Raw genomic sequence first — 20,975 nt, 5'->3', positions numbered from 1 at the left:
GACAACGATAATCTGCTATACGGGGTGTGTGGATAAATTTTTGTGATTCGATTAATGGGTTCTTCATATCACTGATAAATAAGTTAAAAAGAAGTGGCGCTAAAATACAACCCTGGCGTACACCCTTATTTACTGGCACTGGGTTAGTTAGGTCTCCAGCAGGGGATATTCTTACCCTCGCCACGGACCCGGCATGAAGTTGGGAGATAAGCCACAGGAGCCTTCTATCTATTCCCCAGCAGGCAAGTTTATCCCATAGTAATTGCCTCAGAATACTATCAAACGCAGCTTTCAAATCTATGAAAGCTGCGCAAAGTTGGCCCCGTCGAGGTGTCGAGTATTTCCGGGCTAAGTGATAAAGAATAATTGCCTGGTCTGTTGTGGATCGGTTTAATCTAAATCCAGCTTGCTCATGCCCAATCAGGTCAGCCTCAGCTGACCACTTCATCAACCTTGCCAGCAAAAAACGGGCATATATTTTCCCAATGGACGATAGCAGACTGATATTCCGGTAATTCCCTGGGTCACTGGGAGGGCCTTTTTTGTAGATAGGAATTATAATGGCCTCCTTCCACGTTCCTGGTATTAAGCCCGTGGCATTTATTGCATCAAACGTTTTAGCTAAAATCCCTGCCCACCATGCAGGATGTAGCTTTATAGCCTCAACGGGGACCAAATCTGGCCCAGGGGCCTTACCTGTTTTCAGCTCAGCTATCAATTCTAAGATTTCAGCAGGGTCGGTATTGGGCCAGACAGGAAGGGGATTAGAAGGTCTCCAGTGAGTGGCCGGAGCTTCTGCCACTGAGAAATATTTTCTCAGGAACTGCTCCCATGTAGGGGCCGGGATCACCGTTAAGGGGTATTTCGTGTTTCTTCCCTTTATTAAGGACCAAAATTTCCGGGAGTTATGAGATTTTGAGGCAGAAATTATAGTCTGCCAGCGATTTAAATGCCATTCCCGTTTGGCCGATTTCTGGGCCAGTTTGTATGCTTTTTTAGCCAGGGAATAAGATGGAGGTAAGGCCAGAGCACCGGAAAGTTTATAGTCATTATATATTGTATGTAGATGGAGTTTGGCTAGTTTACAAGCAGAGTTGAACCAAGGGGCGCCAAATTTAAAATGATCGTTTTTAACTCCATAGGTTGGAGAAGTAAATGAATTCAAAAATTCACTACTTGAAAGTCTTGGAAAATAAAAAAAGAGGTCTTCACCTATCACTGACAAGACCACAATGAAACATCCAGTTTGTATTTTACATTCCCATTATAAAATAAAAATTAAAAATAACACCCCCACTCTCTACTATTGCAACTCATTTTTCTTTCAGTTTGTGGATGAAACTTCTGTTAATTTCAATACCAATACTTCTCTTTGTGGTGAATATTAAATGCATTTGTAAGTGCTTTTCATGATTAAGCACCCATGCCATTATTAAAAACGATCATAGTTTGAGAGCTTGCATAAGAAATACACACAGAATTAAGATCTTGCTTTGCAACATTCTAGCCACTGTTTCACTTCTCCTGTGTCCTCGATACCATCAGAGCAGTCTGCTGGATCACACTAACAGCCCATCTAGTCCAGCATTTTGTTCCCGCAGCCAGTTGTCTATGGGAAGTCTGAAAGCACGACACCATATAGGTCTTACCCTCTTCTGCTGCAATCCTAACCTGGGAGTAAGCCCCATTGAATTCATTATCAATCAATAGATTTTTATTGTTTAAAGCCAATGGCCATCACAATACATTAAAACCACAAATCACATAAAAAGATATTACATGTTCCAGACAAAGACAGATGTCCGGATTTTTTAAAAAACAACAACAAACAAAAACATTTCTTCTGGTCAGCATTGAATTCAAGAAGACTTTGATTAAATCTGTTGATATCACTGTAATAATGCTCCTGGAGTATAAAGCAATCCATGAGTACTAGTCATGATGGATATGTTACCTATAGTTTCAGTTGATGTTGGCCTCAGAATGTCATTTACTGAGAATCATACATGGGAGGATGTGTGCTTGTGGAAGAATTGTACTTATGTGGGTTTCCACAGCTGCTTGGTTGGCCATTATGAAACTGCTGGACAGACTAGGCCTTTGGCCTGATCCAAACCAACAACAACAACAACTTCTTCTTCTTCTTCTTCTTCTTCTTCTTCTTCTTCTTCTTCTTCTTCTTCTTCTTCTTGTCTTATAATCATTCCCACCAGCAGCTAGGAGAAGGTAATTTGGAACCTCCAAATCTGGGCTGAACTTTGAAGAGAGGGAATTTTGGAAGCATCCCTAGTTATATAACATTGGATGTTGTTGGCTAATTCCATTTTTCATCCGCTGACGAACTATTTTCAAGCACTTGCTCTTAAAAGTGAAGCCTCAAACACAGTATGTACAGCTGCATCCACCCTCACAAGAGATAAACTGGCAGAACATTACAGATTAACTATGGTGGATCACAACTGCTGTTTGAAAAGAATCCCATCTGGGTATAAAATTGGATGTTTCCTTATTCAGTGTATCTGGATAAAAATATAAACAGGAACAGGAAATTTAAGCTGCATTCTGAACAGCACCAATTCATCAATTATCTACAACTGTTTGGGGGCATTTAATTAGGGCTGAACAAAAAAAAAGGCATATTTTTATCCTGAACATTTCTGACGTTATCAAAAAGCACTATGCTTTGATAATTTGACTGCAAAGTGCTCAATGCTGCAGAAGATTCAGTGAGACCAAGTTAGGGCAACAGCAATGTTTTCCTTTATTTACTCAGTGGTTCAGCACATAACCAAATTTAATCATCTGTATTTATATTATCATGATGTCAGCCCATTTGCTGTGTGACCTCCCTCCATTGGCTGCAGTCACGATTTTGACAGATTGCCATCATTTTCAATTGGTTCTGTTTGTTCTCTGTGGTTATCCTGTAGCCAGCTCACATTAAACCATGACATCATTGACCATGTGACTGAAGCAGGATGAAGAGACTTTATTTTTAAATATAAAAATGGTGTAGCAGCAGAGATGAATAACAATTTCAGTGGTTCTCTATTTTAGTCCGAGGGTGTTTAAAAGAAGAATTCTAGATGAGAGCCAGCACATTATGATTGGCATATGGTATTATAGGTTGCATTTTGGTTAACAATCGCCCTCTATATATAATCACATGCATTACCTTAATAGCTATAAATATCTAGTATATAAATGTTTTCGCCCCATCAGAGTATACATTCTTTAGTTATGTGCTGCCTAAGCAATCATTCCATAAGCCTTCTGTCTGGTAAAGTTGAATTGAAATATCTTTGATCATCCTCTCCTTTATATATGTAAGCATTCCTATGAAGTCTTACTTTCAAGTCCGAAACCCTATTCATTAGTAACCAGTGTTGCGTGCTTATTGCTATAAAGCCAACTCGGTATGGTCAGAGGTTAACACAGCAGAAATAATGTACGCACACCCCAGTTCCATGGGTTGCCCAGACCATGCCAGAACTACACAGCTATGACAGTGGCAAGATCTGCTTCATCCAAGACAGGAGAATATTTGGCACACTAGTTGAAGCTGTTCAAAATCATTCCCAACTACTACCACCATCTGGGAACCCAGGAATAAGTCTACATCCAGACACGTACCCAAGCTGCAGACTTGCAGTGGAATTCAACACCACACTATTACAAACCTATCCACTTGCAGATGCAATTACTCCCTCTCCTTCCTCAAAGTGCTGTCCTGGGGGTTGCCCCAACACCATTCACGGCCAGTTTGGTGTGTGTGTCCAGGGGGCACACAGGTGAGGAGGGGAAAAGACATATTGTAGAAGCATCACACACACACACACACACACACACACACACACACACTTTCAAATTTCAATAACTTGCTATAAAGTACCATATATGCTATCAAGGATGAAGCAGGTGTTAGGCAAAGCTCACATTGCCTCTAAGGTACTTTCTGGGAGGAGAGGCAGACACTTGTCTGCCCCACACCCCATTCTGCTTTATAGACCCCTAGCACCCCCTGCTCCTATCATTGTCCAGGTAGGATCACAGTTGGTGAAACAGCCTTGGTATTGAAAAGCCCTTTGTGCTCTAGTGAGAATGCCTGATCTATACACTTCTTGAAATTCTACATATGATCCTTAAGCAGGAGTCCAATTCCATTTTAAACAAGAAGATTAACATCACCGTCCTGGTCAGGTGAATCACTCGCCACCGCTTCCTTCTTATGAGGATTGATTTTGAGAGATGATCTTCAAGTGCTCAAGTATAGTGTAATGTAGTACAGTGATACTTCAGGTTACATACGCTTCAGGTTACAGACACTTCAGGTTACAGGCTCCGCTAACCCAGAAATAGTACCTCGGGTTAAGAACTTTGCTTCAGGATGAGAACAGAAATCATGCGACTGCAGCGTGGCGGCAGTGGGAGGCCCCATTAGCTAAAGTGGTGCTTCAGGTTAAGAACAGTTTCAGGTTAAGAACGGACCTCCAGAACGAATTAAATACTTAACCCGAGGTACCACTGTATAATAAAATAGCAACATAAAAAATCCCAGTCACAGTTAATTCACAAGTTCCTTTGAACTTGGCCCTAAGCCTAAATGTTTACTTCAGGATCTCTGCACATGACATTGACCTAATATCCCCATAAGCTAGTATCCCCAGTTTCTGAAGTGTTTTGGCAGTAGCCCAGTTGCTTAATCCAAAGCAATTATTTTCTGTGCAACAAGTCTTTAGAGAAGACCCTTTGAGATCCTTCAGCACGTACACACAAATGCATACTCAAGCACACACATTTTATTCATTTTTTTAAAAAAGGGATACATTATGTGTCTTTGTTTCCAAAGAACAACCTCAAATTAGTTGCTTCATTTGAAAACTGTTCTGTCGTCATGGCAACTAAAGCCCTAACTAGGAATGCCCTGTAAACAGCTGTATTGAATTGTTATGTTAATAGAATTTTAGAAGTAATTAGCTCACAAAGATGTTTTGTTTTGTCTAGTTTGGAGCTCTGTGAAACTCCACTAAACAAATTATTGTGAAAAGAATAACTTGTTTATTTTAATAAGATATTGTCATACGGATCTTTTATCAGCTGTCTTACAATGTTCAATCATGTACACATGGCAGAACTGAATAATATGGCATTGTATAACTTGAGTCTTATCACAACATGGTTGTTCAGTTTTTGTCATGGTTAAAAACGGGCTAAAATTTCAGGTTCAGGGTGGCCTCATAGGCTTTAAAAATGTGTTTGTTCCTAAGTCTTTCTGTCATACTGTTTTTTTTTTAAAAAAAAAGAAAGAAAGATTTTATTAAAGCTTTTTCATAATACAGTAAGATAAAGAAACTAATTTAAATAAAAACAAAAAGAGAAAAGAGAAAGAAGGGGGGAACCAAATGGGGAAAAAAGAAGAGAAACGAAAAGAAAAGAATAAAGAAGAGAGAAAAAATAAAAAGGACTTCTTACTTTCCATCTGTCTGTTGTTGTTGTTGTTTAGTCGTTTAGTCGTGTCTGACTCTTCGTGACCCCATGGACCAGAGCACGCCAGGCACTCCTATCTTCCACTGCCTCCCACAGTTTGGTCAGACTCATGTTTGTGGCTTCGAGAACACTGTCCAACCATCTCGTCCTCTGTCGTCCCCTTCTCCTTGTGCCCTCAATCTTTCCCAACATCAGGGTCTTTTCCAGGGAGTCTTATCTTCTCATGAGGTGGCCAAAGTACTGGAGCCTCAGCTTTGTGATCTGTCCTTCCAGTGACCACTCAAGGCTGATTTCCTTAAGAATGGATGCGTTTGATCTTCTTGCAGTCCATGGGACTTGCAAGAGTCTCCTCCAGCACCATAATTCAAAAGCATCAATTCTTCGGCGATCAGCCTTCTTTATGGTCCAGCTCTCACTTCCATACATCACTACTGGGAAAACCGTGGCTTTAACTATACGGACCTTAACTCTGTCTGTTACATACAATAAATGAATCAAATTTTCAATCTAGAGTGACATCCAAGTGATCTACTTTCTGTTAGGCAATATTTTCCCAATTCTCCAACCCAATCAAACATATCAGCTTTGTCTCCAATAACTTCAACAACCATGTGAAAAATCCATGTGAAAAAATGCATTTATATATTTAATTTTTTAAAAAAGCATCTTATTTCAACTTATGAATTCCTAAAAGTATTTTATCCTAAAGTCCAGCTTTTTCTGCATTTGTGGACCATATTGGGAAATTGGGAGAAGAGTGAAATCCAAAATATAATCACATTCTGAATCATTAGTTAGACTGGGAATGTTCATTACTTAAGTTCAGTTAAAAATGCAGACCAAATGGAATTTTTCGCCATCCTTGACTAGAAGTCATTATAGATTATAAATCTTGATCTCAAAAAATTCCCCTGGAATCAGCTGCAAGATGTTCGAGTTTGAAAAAAAAAATCCTGTACTTGCTAACCTTGTTTCTCTGTTGTATCCCAGTTGGCTCTGTTTTGCTGATGTCTACATGTTGGGGCTGACAGTCTGAAGAAGAGAGCCTATTCTTACAACCAAAGGTTCCTCGAGTGATTTAGAACCATGAACATAAAGGAGCATGCAGATATAGAGCAGATTCCTTTCTTCAGACTTACGTCTTCAATGCACGGGTGGCGGTGGGGCCAAGCTGATCAGATAATATGAGTGTAATCATGTCATGGTGTTGACTGCTTTTATAGAGGTATTAAGAACCAGAGGAAGTCCTACTGAGGAAAAAAAAGTTAGTCCTGACTAATTTATCCCATCAATGGGACTAAGGCATGGCTAACTGGATTCAGAAGAATATATATTTCTTTCATATCCGAGGGAGTATTTCTATTGCTATGAAGTTTTTCTTTTTGTATTTGTGTAGAATTCATGTACGTATAAAGCTCTTTTCTGTGTCTGAGAAAGGGGGTGAATCCACAAATCCTAGTACAAATCCTGACAGTCCTGTCGTCCCAAAGATTTATGTTTCTACAGAGATATTTACTCTGGCAGTTTGCAAACAAGGTTGTTTTTTTCTCTTTCTCAGGTGACAAGTGCTAAGTTCTAAGTTAGAGGTCTTTTCTGTGGCAAAGGATTTTTGAGTAACTTAGCCTAAGAATCAGATGTACTTTGTCCAAAACTTCAAAATTATTCTCAAAAGTCACCCTGATTGGATCTTACTTCTAGTACAGCTTCACAAGAAAGTTATTTGTTTCTTTTTTCTTTTTTTAAAAAAAGGAATTTTATTTTGGCATAAAGTTAAAAATAACAAAAAAGTACAAACACAAAAAACAATACAACACTTATGAGGTAAAAAAGAACTGTCACTGATTATGGTACTTTGTTTATCATGGGTACGTTTGTGAGACAATTAGAGTAAATCATTCTAAGGAGAAGCTCATTAGGTATTGAAAGAGTTTATATGTGTAAGTCATAGTTACTTTTTGCAGTTTTCAGAAAAGTTAGTCCTGGTTCATAACCCTGTTGTCTACTCAGTTAATCATAGTAACTGTTGAGATGCTCTTACAAAAAGCATAAATAAAAAGAGCAAGTTGAATCAGCAGAGCAGCTCTGTGAAAAAATGATTACACCATGAAGGGAAATTTAAATGTAACAACCCTGTTTTGTTAAAAGCAACATTCGTTTGGTAAAGAGTTAACTGTATGAAGAGATAAGCTGGCAGAACGCTTCTGACTGAAGCCAAAAATATACCATGGATGCTGTGTGTGTTAAGTTGGCATTCTGACAAGAAACAGCTAGGCTCTTACAGTTTCAAAAGAGGTGTTTACATACTTATAAGGTATTCTATAATGGCAGTTATAGCAGAATCTGTCTTTTATATGGGACAGGAGAATGGAAAAGGGTCAAACTGGGACAATTCCTTCAGTGAATATTCTGTTCAAATTCATTGGTCTTTTTTATTGGCCAAAGAGGGTTTGGAATCCCTGATGATGGATCAGAAGTGTGTGTGTGTGTGTGAGAGAGAGAGAGAGAGAGAGAGAGAGAAACAGAGAGAGAGAAAGGGAGAGAGAGAGAGAGAGAGAGAGAGAGAGAGAGAGAGAGAGAGAGATTCAGTCAGTCGTTGTTTAGATGGTGCAAACAGAGGGCCTAGGACTATGGAAAAGGTAAGCTGAGAATCACAGAAGGCAGAAGTAGAGGAAAGCCAACCAGGAGAGGGAGACTCCAGGATGCCTTTCAGCTAGACTGGCAACAGCTGATAGTTCAGCTAAGAAACCAGCAAGATTCTAGAGGAGGAAACTGTGACATCTTGAATGTTGAGTCCTGGTTTTCAAATACCTGACAAGAACAAAGACTTAAGTTGAAGAAAACCTGATAGAAGGTCAGCACCAGCATCATAGGGCAGAGTCCAGTGGGAGTGATAACTCTGAGTAACTCTGCTCTGCCTTGCAAGTAACTCTGCTCTGCCTTGCTAGCTTTCCAGCAAGTATGCTGCTGCCACTTACTGGGAAGGAGAAGGGAAATGGCAAATCTGCAGGGAGGTTGGCACAGTGGGGGTGTGTATGTTCTTTCAGATAAGGCCACTCATCTTATAAGAACGTGATTACATAGGAAGCTGCTTTATGATGAGGGGGGGGGGTTCATCTAGTTGACATTAACTGGCAGTAAATCTTCAGGATTTCAAACAGGTTTCTCTTTTGCTCCTACCTAGAGATCCTGCATGCAGAAATTCTACAATGACCTATGACCCATGGGTCTTCAGATCAGGGAGCACAGACAGCCTATGAGATTGCAGAGCTATGGAGAAATGTTTGGTGGAAGGAAAAATATGCGCACCACTTATGATTACCAATCCCATGTGCACTAAAAATATACAGAAAAAGCACCCTAAGAATGAGGCCAAACATGAAAACCTACTTCATAGGGGAAGGAAACTTGCAAGGAGATTGGAGGGCAACTTTCAGCACAGCCCTAGTTCCTTCCTGTTCTATTCTAGCATTTCAATATGTGTATTGGCTGGTCATATAGTTCAAAGGCTTTTAAAGCTTTCTTTGTAATAAGATTAGATGTTAATAAATGAATCAATAGCAAGCCTGTTTAACACAATAATTAATGATGTGCTTTGTTTTATTTACCGTATTTATTTTAGGTATGCAATTGGCTCATAAGCTTTTGAAAAGGCCATGTGCCCGCTAGCAACCAAGAGAGCATTTCAGCAGAATTGGACAATTCCAGGAGAGGCTGAAATTGCACAGGGTTTCATAATGTTTCACTCCTCAGAGTCCATTCATCTCTTGCTTCATGGAGAATTTATGCTGTTAACTCCTATTACTGCTAACGGGAGTTACGAGTGTAAATGTGACACATCACTGGGCGAATGGACTGCCTGTGCAAATGAAGCTAATTGTTCGGAGCGTTTGGAGCTCGAGATAATAGTAATGTCACATTTTACATTCCAGTCACTGGGCCAGTTTCTTAGAGATGATGAGCACCTGCAACTCCCTCCCTTTTTTAGCAGGTAGAAACAGAGGTGCTTAGCACAGCTCAGGATTTAGTCAATTGTCTTTTGCAGGACTCCCAATCAAATGTCAGTTCAGGGGTGTCTTGTTAACAGAAGGGAAGATGCGTCCACACAGGGCAGAAGTTTTGTCCTCTACAAAGTCAGGTGTGTAAAGAGTTTTCCCATCTACACCTGACTGTAGACCTTTCTTCAATCAACAACCTTTAAATGCTGGGAACTCTTCCCCCCCACACTTCAAATAAATATGTTTGAAATATATGTGGCATATAATGAGACTGGGGGAAGGCAAATGGAAGACATGGGAAGAAGCCCAAATACAAGTTCCAAGTAAAGAACATAAGTACATAGAAAGTTATCTTATACTACGTCAGGCTGCCGGTACATTTAGCTTGATATGGTCTGCACTGGTGTGGTGAACCTTTGACTCTCCAGATAATGGAGTTATAGTTCAACTCCCATGATCTCATGGGCATTGTAGTTCAACAACACGTGGACCACACAAAGTTTCACCCCACTTGGTCTATGTGCAATTTCTTTTGCTCCCCCCCCCCTTTTCATGAAAGCTAAGGTAGAATTTGGGTGACACATTTTAAATGCAAGGTACTCTTTCCTTTCTCTCTCTCACGCACATGGCCAGGAGCTTTGTACTGGCCAGAGTAATTTAACACGCTCGTGGGGCTTGTACTTCAGAAGGAAACCATTTTCTGTAACTTCTCTTCTTAAATGGAGCCTACAGACAACAGCTTTCTTGTGTAGTTCAGGTGCCACATGCTTTCAAGTATAGTGCCAAGTTGTCTGCATCAGCCTGGATTAATTTATTTTTACATTCATTCATACTAATGTGCCCATTAGTATCCATAATGTTCCATAAGCAACATCAATTCAATATTGTGAAATAATCCTTCAGTAAGACCTGTTGATATTTATCACAGATTTATTAGTATTTCTTTTTTTTAAAAAAGGTCACCATAAATCAACTGATGTCATTTGCTCAAAATGTTTCAACAGCCACAGAACCTATTAGAACTTGTATAAGAGAAGTTGCTCATTTCCCCCTTTTGCAAACAATAATCGAATAGTTGACCTCATTGTTGACGTATCCGTTGTTGTGTCTAGTTCGTGGTGAAACTATTATGCAGCATTCAGAAGAAAAGGGAAGGCATCTGTTAGTCTTGCCAAATGTTTGGAATTTCCTGGACATGTCCAGATTTCAATGGTGAAATCAGCTTCCAGGGTGAATTTTGAAAAATCGGCAAAATGTCAGGTTTTTTTGCCAACAGAACAAGGAATATGTGTTTGAGTATCACTCTTTGCCTTTTGGGGGGCAAATTTTTCCCCAAAAGCTCACCAAATATGGCAACCCTAACATCCATGCCCTATTTTGTTTTTGCTCATATGTGATTTTCCTTCAGGAGAATCGATATCTTTCATCAACTTACTGGACTCTACTTACCAAATGATAGTTCAAGACAACTGGATATGGCTTCACAAGTAGCTAGGCATTAGTAAGGCATAATTTATTTATTTTTGCTACAAAAGGGGGACTGACTGTGGCTTAATGTTATCACTGAAGACTATAATTAAGAATATTGTTTTGTTTTTATTAAAAATAATAAATGTATAATAAATGTAAGAAATAGACTGAATCTGAGAACAACCAATTGAACATGGATGTGAATCTTGTGTGGTGTAGTGGTTAAGAGCGGTAGTCACGTAATCTGGGAAACCGGGTTCGTGTCTCCGCTCCTCCACATGCAGCTGCTGGGTGACCTTGGGCCAGTCACACTTCTGTGAAGTCTCTCAGCCCCACTCACCTCACAGAGTGTTTGTTGTGGGGGAGGAAGGGAAAGGAGAATGTTAGCCGCTTTGAGACTCCTGAAGGGGAGTGAAAGGCGGGATATCAAATCCAAACTCTTCTTCTTCTTCTTCTTCTTGTAATTTTGTGGTCTCCCTGCCCACCTGGAAACTCTCCCAGTCCTCCTAAATGTAATGGGAACTGAAGTGGAGCCTTGGCTTCATTCTAGTATCATTTTTTCCCATTCATTTGTTTCATTCCCCCCCCCCCCAATATTGTTTGGTAAAACTCCCATGAGAACTGAGTATTTTCAAAGTCTATAAAAAGGAGAATAAGTCTCCCATGGAGGATACGGTTATCAGCAGCTACTAGTCATGAAGGATTTATTACCTCCAAGTAGCAGATGCAGAGTGCCTCCGAAGAACCAATTGCTGGATATCATGAGTGGAAGAGTACTGCTGTGCTCATGCCCAAGCTCATGGGCTTCTCATGGGCATCTGGTGAGAACAGGATGCTGGACTAGACAGGGTTCTTTTATTCTTAGATAATATTCCATCCCAGATTTGGCCTAACCAAATCAGTTACATTTGCCCTCTGAATTTTGTTGTTGAAATCTGGTATATCTGTGGTCTCTGTGATGGCAATTAAGAGGTGTGAATGACTGGATGCAAAGATACAGCACACCTGAGTGTACAGGTGCCAATTCCTTTGCGGCTGCCCTTGCTCCAACTTTCAGCTGCCTCTGCCTTTTTGAACACAGGAATTAATCACAGGCACAAGGAAAAGGTCTGTTTACCCCTGTTTCCTTAGACGGACATGAATTCTCAGCAGAGCCTCTGATGTTTTATAGGCACAGTGACACAGGGTCAGTTTAATAAAACAACAGCAGCCAATTTAGGGGCAATTTTGGAAGTTGTCCCCACACATAGTAAATATTCAGCTTAACTTTATTAGCCACCCAAGATTTATGGAGAGACCTAGCAACCATTAGTATCCATAATGTTCTGAGAGCACCATCAATCCATTATTCTGAAAGTATTCTTCACCATGAAATGTTGATTGCTATCACACAGTTAATATTCATCTGAACATATCACTGTATTTTCAAAAGAGCAGTTGACTTCCCTTCATAAAAAGGTTAGTTTCTCCCCTCCTTGTGGCAGGTTTTAAACTTATTGCTACCTGTGTGTTGAGCGCCTCCTAATTATAGGAAGCTCCATCAATTATCTTCCTCCCAACCCCACCCACCAGGGTTACCAAGATATAAATGCTTCTGTGATGAAGTGCAAAGGATGGTGAATTAACAAGCAGAGGGCCAGCTTGTTCCTCGTACATCTCAGGGACCACTCTCTTATTTTTGGCATGGTGCTTTGCTTCTGACTTCCAGCCAAGGTAATTAATAGCAGGCTTTCGGAACTTGGCACAGGGTGAAAAATACGGAAAGTCAGTCCACTGAGAAGTCGTACTTGCAAGTGGAAGAAGAGGAGAAAGCAATAGGGATGGATGTAGAATGACCTTGAACCTCTAGTCAAAACACACTGTTGGATCAATGGGCAGTACATGCTGTTTTGTGATTTACCCAAAGCTACAATATCATCACAAACTGTCATGTGAAGTGCAATAACAATACCAGTGCAAAGGGAGAACTTTAGAGAGATCAAGATAAAGGGGTTAGAGAGGCAAGGGAAGAAGAGGGCAGGAATAAAGCCAGGTTATTGCTTTCCCTAGAGATTGGCTCCCTGGAGAAGAGATGCAAAGGCTTTACAAATAGTGACACAGCTGGAATCTGCATAAAAGTCCTCTCAAAACACTGAACTGCCAAGCCTCATTAGATGAGGTTATCAGCAAAGGTAACACTACATTTTTGTTTGATTCATTAGTTTCAAAAAGTATGACGTTCCCAATGCCTTGAGGAGTTGTTTTTTTTTTTAATTTTTGATTTTTATTTTTTTTGCAAAGCCATCTAGAAAAGCATTTGAATCCTTTAGAAAGCCTTGAGTCAGATGATCAATATTCCAAGCTGCAAGACAGGAAGGAAAGCTAAGCAGAATGGAATCAAATGCACTGTTTTCTCCAACAGCAGCAGGTGCAAGGGATAAATCAAGGGTCTGACGCTTTTGCACTTTGAGGAAAGTAATCACCTTTTGGGAACATGTGGCAAATAAGAGCTTCAATTAATACTAACAAGAGTCAAGAAATTGCTGCATCTTAAATGACAAGATCCATCCTTCATGTCATTTTCATTTGGTTATAGGTGGGGTTTTTTTAAAAAAAACCAACAACAGTTTTCTATATTGGCTGCCTTATCAATAGCAAGATTGCTGCAACTTAAAAGATTTGCCAACACAGCCATCTGTAAACGCCCATGGCTGTAGCTACATGAATTAGCAATGGTGTACTGGCTAGGTTTTGTGAAGTGAAAATATGCCCCCAGTGACACACACACACAAATGGCACAAGCTGTGCAAGCTGGGAAGGAGGTTATGGGGCTTTACAGTCATTGCCTTTTAAGCATGCTCACTACATTGCAAGTGGCACATTATAAATGAACACCTTCATTACAATGGTTATAAACTCCACTTCATCACTGTTCCATGCTCTGCCCCATGATCCACAATACCTGCCTTCTGCTATAACTTGAAGAATTTCTAATAGTAATTTTGGAGGCACTACACATGCAGTTTGTCACAATTCACAAGTATTTTCTTGTCTTATAGATTACCCAAAGGGCAAGTGCAGAAATGAACATTGGTTGAATCACAGTATAAATAAAGCATGCAGTCATGTAACCAAATATTTTGTTGTACCTAAGTGTTCATGCCAATTTGGTTCCCAGGAAGAAGAGGGAGGGGAGGGGAGAGAGGGAGGGAGAGAGAGAGAGAGAGAGAGAGAGAGAGAGAGAGATGGATGGACTGAAACCTGCAGGATTGTACATAGTCAAAGATCTCCACAAAGTCTGGAAATCAAAAAACAGAAGAATGGTGAACTGTAAATGCATTTGCTACTCTGGAAGCAAGATTTCATAATGCATGAATATGCAATCCAGTACATGCCTACTCAGAAGTAACTCCTGCTGTGTTCAGTGGGCTTTATTCCCAGGGCGAAATGGGGTATAGGATTACAGCTTTTAAAAATTACATTTGCACATTTTTAAGGTGCCACAAAACTGCCTGTTGTTTTTGTTACAAAAGAACAACATGATAAGTCTTCTGGAATTTATCACTGGTGAACTGCTTTGATTAATATTCATTAATTTTAGTGTATTTGTTGAACTGTGAAATTTATCAGTACAAATAATAAATGTCAGACAGAAACCCTGCAGCGACAGTTCATCAAATGCAGAGGGGGAAATCTGGTGTTGATTTTCAGGAACAGTATCAGCAACTCAACATTATTTTAACCAATTCATTCTACTCCATACAGGTTAATGCTTCAGACTGTACTTCTTATGAAGAAAGGTGAAAATTCAGGAGTCTGTGTAGATTAATCCTATGCAAAAACTATTCTTTGTTGTTTAAAGAACCCCCTTTTATGCAGTCAAATGAAGATCTGAAGTAGAAGGTTGACGACCCCGGTTCAGTTAAAGTAAGTTGTATTATCAGCCTCACATTCATGAATAAGTACCATATTTTTTGCTGTATAAGACTCACTTTTTCCCTCCTAAAAAGTAAGGGGAAATGTGAGTGCATCTTATGGAGCGAATGCAGGCTGTGCAGCTATCCCAGAAGCCAGAACAGCAAGAGGGATTGCTGCTTTCACTGCACAGTGATCCCTCTTGTTGTCCTGGCTTCTGAGATTTCTTGTTTTCCTCCTCCAAAAACTAGGTGCGTCTTATAGTCTGGTGCGTCTTATGGAGCGAAAAATATGGTAGATCAAGCTGTTTCTGTACCACTTGAGGTAGAGACTAGTCATATGTTTGAATCCATAGGCATGGAATCTCTCCAACAGAAAAGCAGCATGTCATGGGGAACAATCCTGGTCTAGCTAGTTTTCTGCAGGCTGTTATTTTCATTATACGTAATTTTTTGGTATGGTGAAACAGTGAGTCATGTAAACCTAATCCAGCGGCCTGGAGTGCCATATTCCAGAGACAAAAGTTAGCCTTCTTATCTGATGTTTGTGATAAGTAGTTCCCTTCAAAATGATGGAATCAGAGTTACAGCTATCCTGCTTCATTAATCTCAATGGAATTTGCAGCACAGTCATACTTGAAGTACAGTCCTATCTCTAGTATTCAATAGGACATAGTCGAAGCTGAGTATGCATAAGACTGCAATGATAGTTACAACTAGCTTTAGTGCTGTTGAAACCATTAAATACTGAAATGGCATTGTCTGGTTTTTGTTTTGTTTTGTAGAAAAAAATATTCACGCATGAGAACATACATGATGGTAAATTGTGGTAGACAATGTTTTTATGTTGATGTTCTCCTAAACCTCCTTGGGAGTGGGGCTAGATAAGCTAAAAGGTGGCTTTAAAATCTATTAAATAAGATTTATTAAATTAAATAAGAAAATAGTATCATGTGGTATCTGCCATTCTGATCCTTGTGGCAGATAGGCAAAGAGGGTTGTATAGCGTAAAGCAAGACATATATGAGCTTCATATACAATGAACGCAACAGAGCAAAACGAATGTTCAAATGCTGTGGTTTCAATCTACAAAAAGGTGAAAGCTATTATGCCTTAGATTGACGCTGATGGCTCTTCCAGAGACACATTTTTTACATGTATCACAATGCACAATGATTATGTTCAGTAATAGAATGAAAATGGATTACCCTCTGCTGCTATCTGTTTGCAAGGGGAGAAGGAAGAGAGCTAATAATAAAAATGATCAATGTATAGTTTGAAAAGTCACAATTATTTATAGAGTAGATATTATTCAAATGTCTTCCGCCTTTGAATTTCTTTGGCTGTCAGTACCCCAACTACATAAGAAAGTCATGCAAAAAGAATTGTACCATTTAATTTCATCCATATTTAAGTTCCAATTACCACCAGCATAGAGAGCAGTGAAATTGCTGTTTTTCCAGTTCTAGTTACAGGTGGGTAGCCGTGTTGGTCTGCTGTAGTCGAAACAAAATAAAATAAATAAAAAAATTCCTTCCAGTAGCACCTTAGAGATCAGCTAAGTTAGTTATTGATATGAGCTTTCGTGTGCATGCACACTTCTTCAGATACACTGAAACACAAGTCACCAGACCCTTATATGGTGAGAGGGTGGGGAGGGGTATTACTAAGAAGGGTGGTTGGGAATGGGTGATTGGCTGATAGGTGTGGTAACCCTGTTGACGACTGTTAATGACTGCAGTTTTCCCAGTGTGTTTCACATCACTTTCTTCCCAGCTGTTCACATCGACACAGCTTAATTAATGTCAGACTCCTTTGTTTCTGTACACACCAGGGGCCACTGATGGGGTGGGGATGTTTTCACTCCATACTCTGCTGTTCAAACCTTGGCTGGAGATGAATTAGCAAAGGATTTAGGACTCCAATTGGTGTGAAGCTAGTTTGAGAAACAATGCAGAAGAAGAAGAGTTTGGGTTTGATATCCCACTTTATCACTACCCGAAGGAGTCTCAAAGCGGCTAACATTCTCCTTTCCCTTCCGCCCCCACAACAAACACTCTGTGAGGTGAGTGGGGCTGAGAGACTTCAAAGAAGTGTGGCCCAAAGTCACCCAGCAGCTGCATGTGGAGGAGCGGGGACACGAACCCGGTTCCCCAGATTACGAGTCTACCACTCTTAACCACTACACCACACCACACTGACTCTCACCAAACGGTATAACAAAGTACAGGATACATATGCATTGTGAATAACACAGCGAGTGCATTAATAATAATAATAATAATAATAATAATAATAATAATAATTTATTTCTACCCTGCCCATCTGGCTGGGTTTCCCCAGCCACTTTGGGTGGCTTTCAACAGAACATTAAAAACAGAATATAACTTCAAACATTAAAAACTTCCCTAAACAGGGCTGCCTTCAGATGTCTTCTAAAAGTCAGATAGTTGTTTATTTCCTTGACATCTGATGGGAAGGCATTCCACGGGGTGGGCGCCACTACCGAGAAGGCTTTCTGCCTGGTTCCCTGTAACTTCACTTCTCGCAGTGAGGGAACTGCCAGAAGACCCTCGGTAGAGGACCTTAGGCTGAATGATGGGGGAGGAGACCATCATAATTGTGAATACAGCCTATTATTAATGATCACTGCAGGGCTGAATGTCTTTCAGCAAACACACTTTTTTCACTACTAGCCAAATACTTGCCCCCCTTTTTATACCAGTTGGTTATTGTTCACAGTCTTGATTTACTATTGCTTTCTTTTTAAAACCAACCAAACAAAAAAAGTTCTTTCTTCTCAGTAACTTTGTCCTCACCATACAGCCAGTCACTGTGAAATGTCTCTAAGAGGAAATGAAGCTAATTCAGGGTTAGGGGTTTGCTGTCACTTAAAACTAGCTTTGTTTGCATTCTGTGACTCATCAGGCACAGAGGAAAAGAGGAATTGAGAAAGACTCATGTTGATGTCCTGTTGCTGCCTGAATATGAGGTATGGAAGGATGTAGGCAATCTGAATAGATGCTGGGTACACACCTTCTCTAAGTGATGCCCCCATCCAAACATAGCTGAAAAAGGAGATGCACTTCATGGGGAAGGGAAACTTTATAAGAAGAAGCCCCCCTCATTTAACCTCAGCTCTATTAGTAACCCATTTAATATAGTAATATCTAGAAACATTTACTGTTAAAAAAGTTTCATAATCTTCTCCAACTCTAATTGTAGGGTTCATGCCTACAGTAGGCTGGGAGTAGTATTAGACTGTGAGGTTACTACACTAATTATTCTTGTTCTTAAATAGTAGGATAATTACTGGAGCAATATTCTATTCAAAGTGAAAATTAGATACCACCCCCTGGCAGACTTAAATTAGGAACCTTTCTCTCTCTCTCTCATTTTTTTTTTTTTTTGGCATCGTTCTACTTTTCTTCTCCTTCAGATATGCAATTTAGAATTTGAAAGGGGTTGGATTTTAGAGCTTTCTAGTTAATATGATATCTTGCTTGTGTGAAAAACTAGTCATTTTTCTTCCAGGAGACAAAGGATCCTTCCCAGTATTTTGAAAATTAGTGCAAAGATATATAGGGAAATATATATATTGAAAAATCATTCTTCTACCTTGAAGATAATGTTCCTAAAAGGGGCAAGATTGACAGTGCAAAAGATTGAGCTCTTTTGCTATTGGGAAAGGTAATACTTAAGAAGAATGATACCCATCTGATCACTTGCAGTAAGGACGGATCGCAAACCTCTGCCTCTGAGCCACTGCATTGTCTGGATATGGGTAAATGATAATGTAGACATTAAATCTGTTTGAATATGGATTACATTAGTCATTTTATGGGAGAATATGTCAATGCACTATCCTAAATGTACATGCTGCAATCCTTTCACATCAATCTGAGGAATAGGAAGAAGAAGAAGAAGAAGAAGAAGAAGAAGAAGAAGAAGAAGAAGAAGAAAGAGAGAGAGAGAAATTAAAAAGGAAGTTGTGCATACATTGTTAGAACAGCTATATGAACCCTTTACATAGTGTAGTTACTACACCTATTTGACAGAGAAGAGCATTCCTTTCGAAAAGGTAAATGTTTGACACTGAGCTGTGTTTAATTAACCTCATCATTAGCATTCATAAATGTTTTAAAGGGGATATATGTTTAACAGAATAATAGCCAGGCAAGAATACACTTTGCCCTGAACCAAGAAAGATGACAAGACCCAGGGCATGGGATTTCTAAGGCCACATTATAATGCAAACCTGAAGAATCTGAATGAGATTTTCCTAGAGTGGCTAACTAGCCTCTCCCTGGAAGAGGAAGGAGTCAGTCTTCTGAACTTTCTCATTGGCCCTTCCTCCTAGCTACAAAAGCAAGTTTGCCACCCAGGCCTAGTGGTCCTGTCAAGGACAAAGAGGTGACCCGCATCCCCGTCAAGCAGTTTTAGGGCAGGAAGATTACCCAGACCCAGTGGAGTACTTGAGCAAACCTGCAAATGACACTAACCCCTTTCAAGTGCTGCCTCTCAAGCCTGGTTCTCCCTCGAAGGGACTCACATGACTAAATGCTCATTAATAATAAAAAAATAGTGAGGTTGGTCTTATGACATTGCTACATATATTTCTCTTGGCTCTACCTCAGACTTGACAGGCTTCCATATAAGAAATCTGTCCTTCCCTTTGCCACCCTGTCCCCGTGCATGGTTACCTACAGGCTACGATAGCTGCCTTATTTGCTGTTGGTGGCTCTGTTCTTTGAAACCGGCATGGCAGACTGAAATTTAAGAAAGGTGGCTTACAAGAAGAAAGCCGAGCCTTTTGGATTTCTCCTTCGCATGCAGTTTTTTATTTGAGACTCTCTCTCTCTCTCTCTCTCTCTGTATGTGTGTGTGTGTATGAGAGAGAGAGAGCAGTGATTTCTGTTAATTCAAATGCAGTTAAGCCAGTTGACAATTAGTTTTGACTGCTGTGGTTTCTCCTAGAGCACTCTTTCCCAACCTTTTGCCCTCCAGATGTTCAGGATGAAAACTCCCATAATCCTCATCCAGCACAGTAGTCAGGTGATAAAAAGGTAAAGGTAAAGGACCCCTGGCAGTTAAGTGCAGTCGCAAACGACTCTCATTTCGCTTTACTGGCCGAGGGAGCCAACGTTTGTCCGCAGACAGTTTTTCCAGGCGAAACCAGAGCAGCGCACGGAAACCTTCCCGCCAGAGCAGTACCTATTTATCTACTTCCACTTTGACGTGCTTTCAAACTGCTAGGTTGACAGGAGCTGGGACCGAGCAATGGGAGCTCACCCCGTCGCGGGGATTTGAACCGCCAACCTTCTGATCGGCAAGCCCTAGGCCATTCACGTCCTGCTAGTCAGGTGATACAGTACCCTAAATCTTCTGGAGAGAGCATGGGGAGGAGGAACACTAGCCTAGGGTCACGTTAAGTAATTGTGGTTTGGGGAATGGGCTGAGGATGCTTTCATATTTTAGAGCCTCACAGTCCCTTTATAAAACTTGAAGCATGACAGTTTAAAACAAGTTTTGAAATGCTTTTAGTTACCGGTAGTTAGTTAGTTAATAGTAACAATAGCAACAATAATACAGTGGTACCTCAGATTAAGTACTTAATTCATTCCGGAGGTCTGTTCTTAACCTGAAACTGTTCTTAACCTGAAGCACCACTTTAGCTAATGGGGCCTCTCGCTGCTGCCGTGCTGCCGGAGAATGATTTCTGTTCTCATCCTGAAGCAAAGTTCTTAACACGAGCTACTATTCCTGGGTTAGCGGAGTCTGTAACCTGAAGCATATGTAACCCGAGGTACCACTGTAATCCTGTGCACACACAAAAAGCTAGCATTTTATGGAGAAGACGAGGTTAGAATCTTACCCCCAGACATCTAGTTTCATTGAGAAGAGAAATTTTAAGCATGAATAGGTATGATCAGCATTCAGTGCTTCGAAACCATACCTGTAGTCCTTGACACGATACAGCTTGGATGTAGCTTTACTATTTTTTTGAGAATTAGATTTCAGCTTTCTCACCACCCCACCCCCAGTTCCCCCTGAGTCTATCCCAAGCTGTGACATCCTACTCCTCAATTCAGTTCACTACACTCCTTCTCCTTCCACTATGGTACCTAAC

Source organism: Podarcis vaucheri (assembly GCF_965113315.1).
Source record: "Podarcis vaucheri genome assembly, chromosome: 6".
Lineage (NCBI taxonomy): Eukaryota > Metazoa > Chordata > Lepidosauria > Squamata > Lacertidae > Podarcis > Podarcis vaucheri.
The sequence above is the reverse complement of the archived record's forward strand: the minus strand, read 5'-3'. Positions refer to the sequence as shown.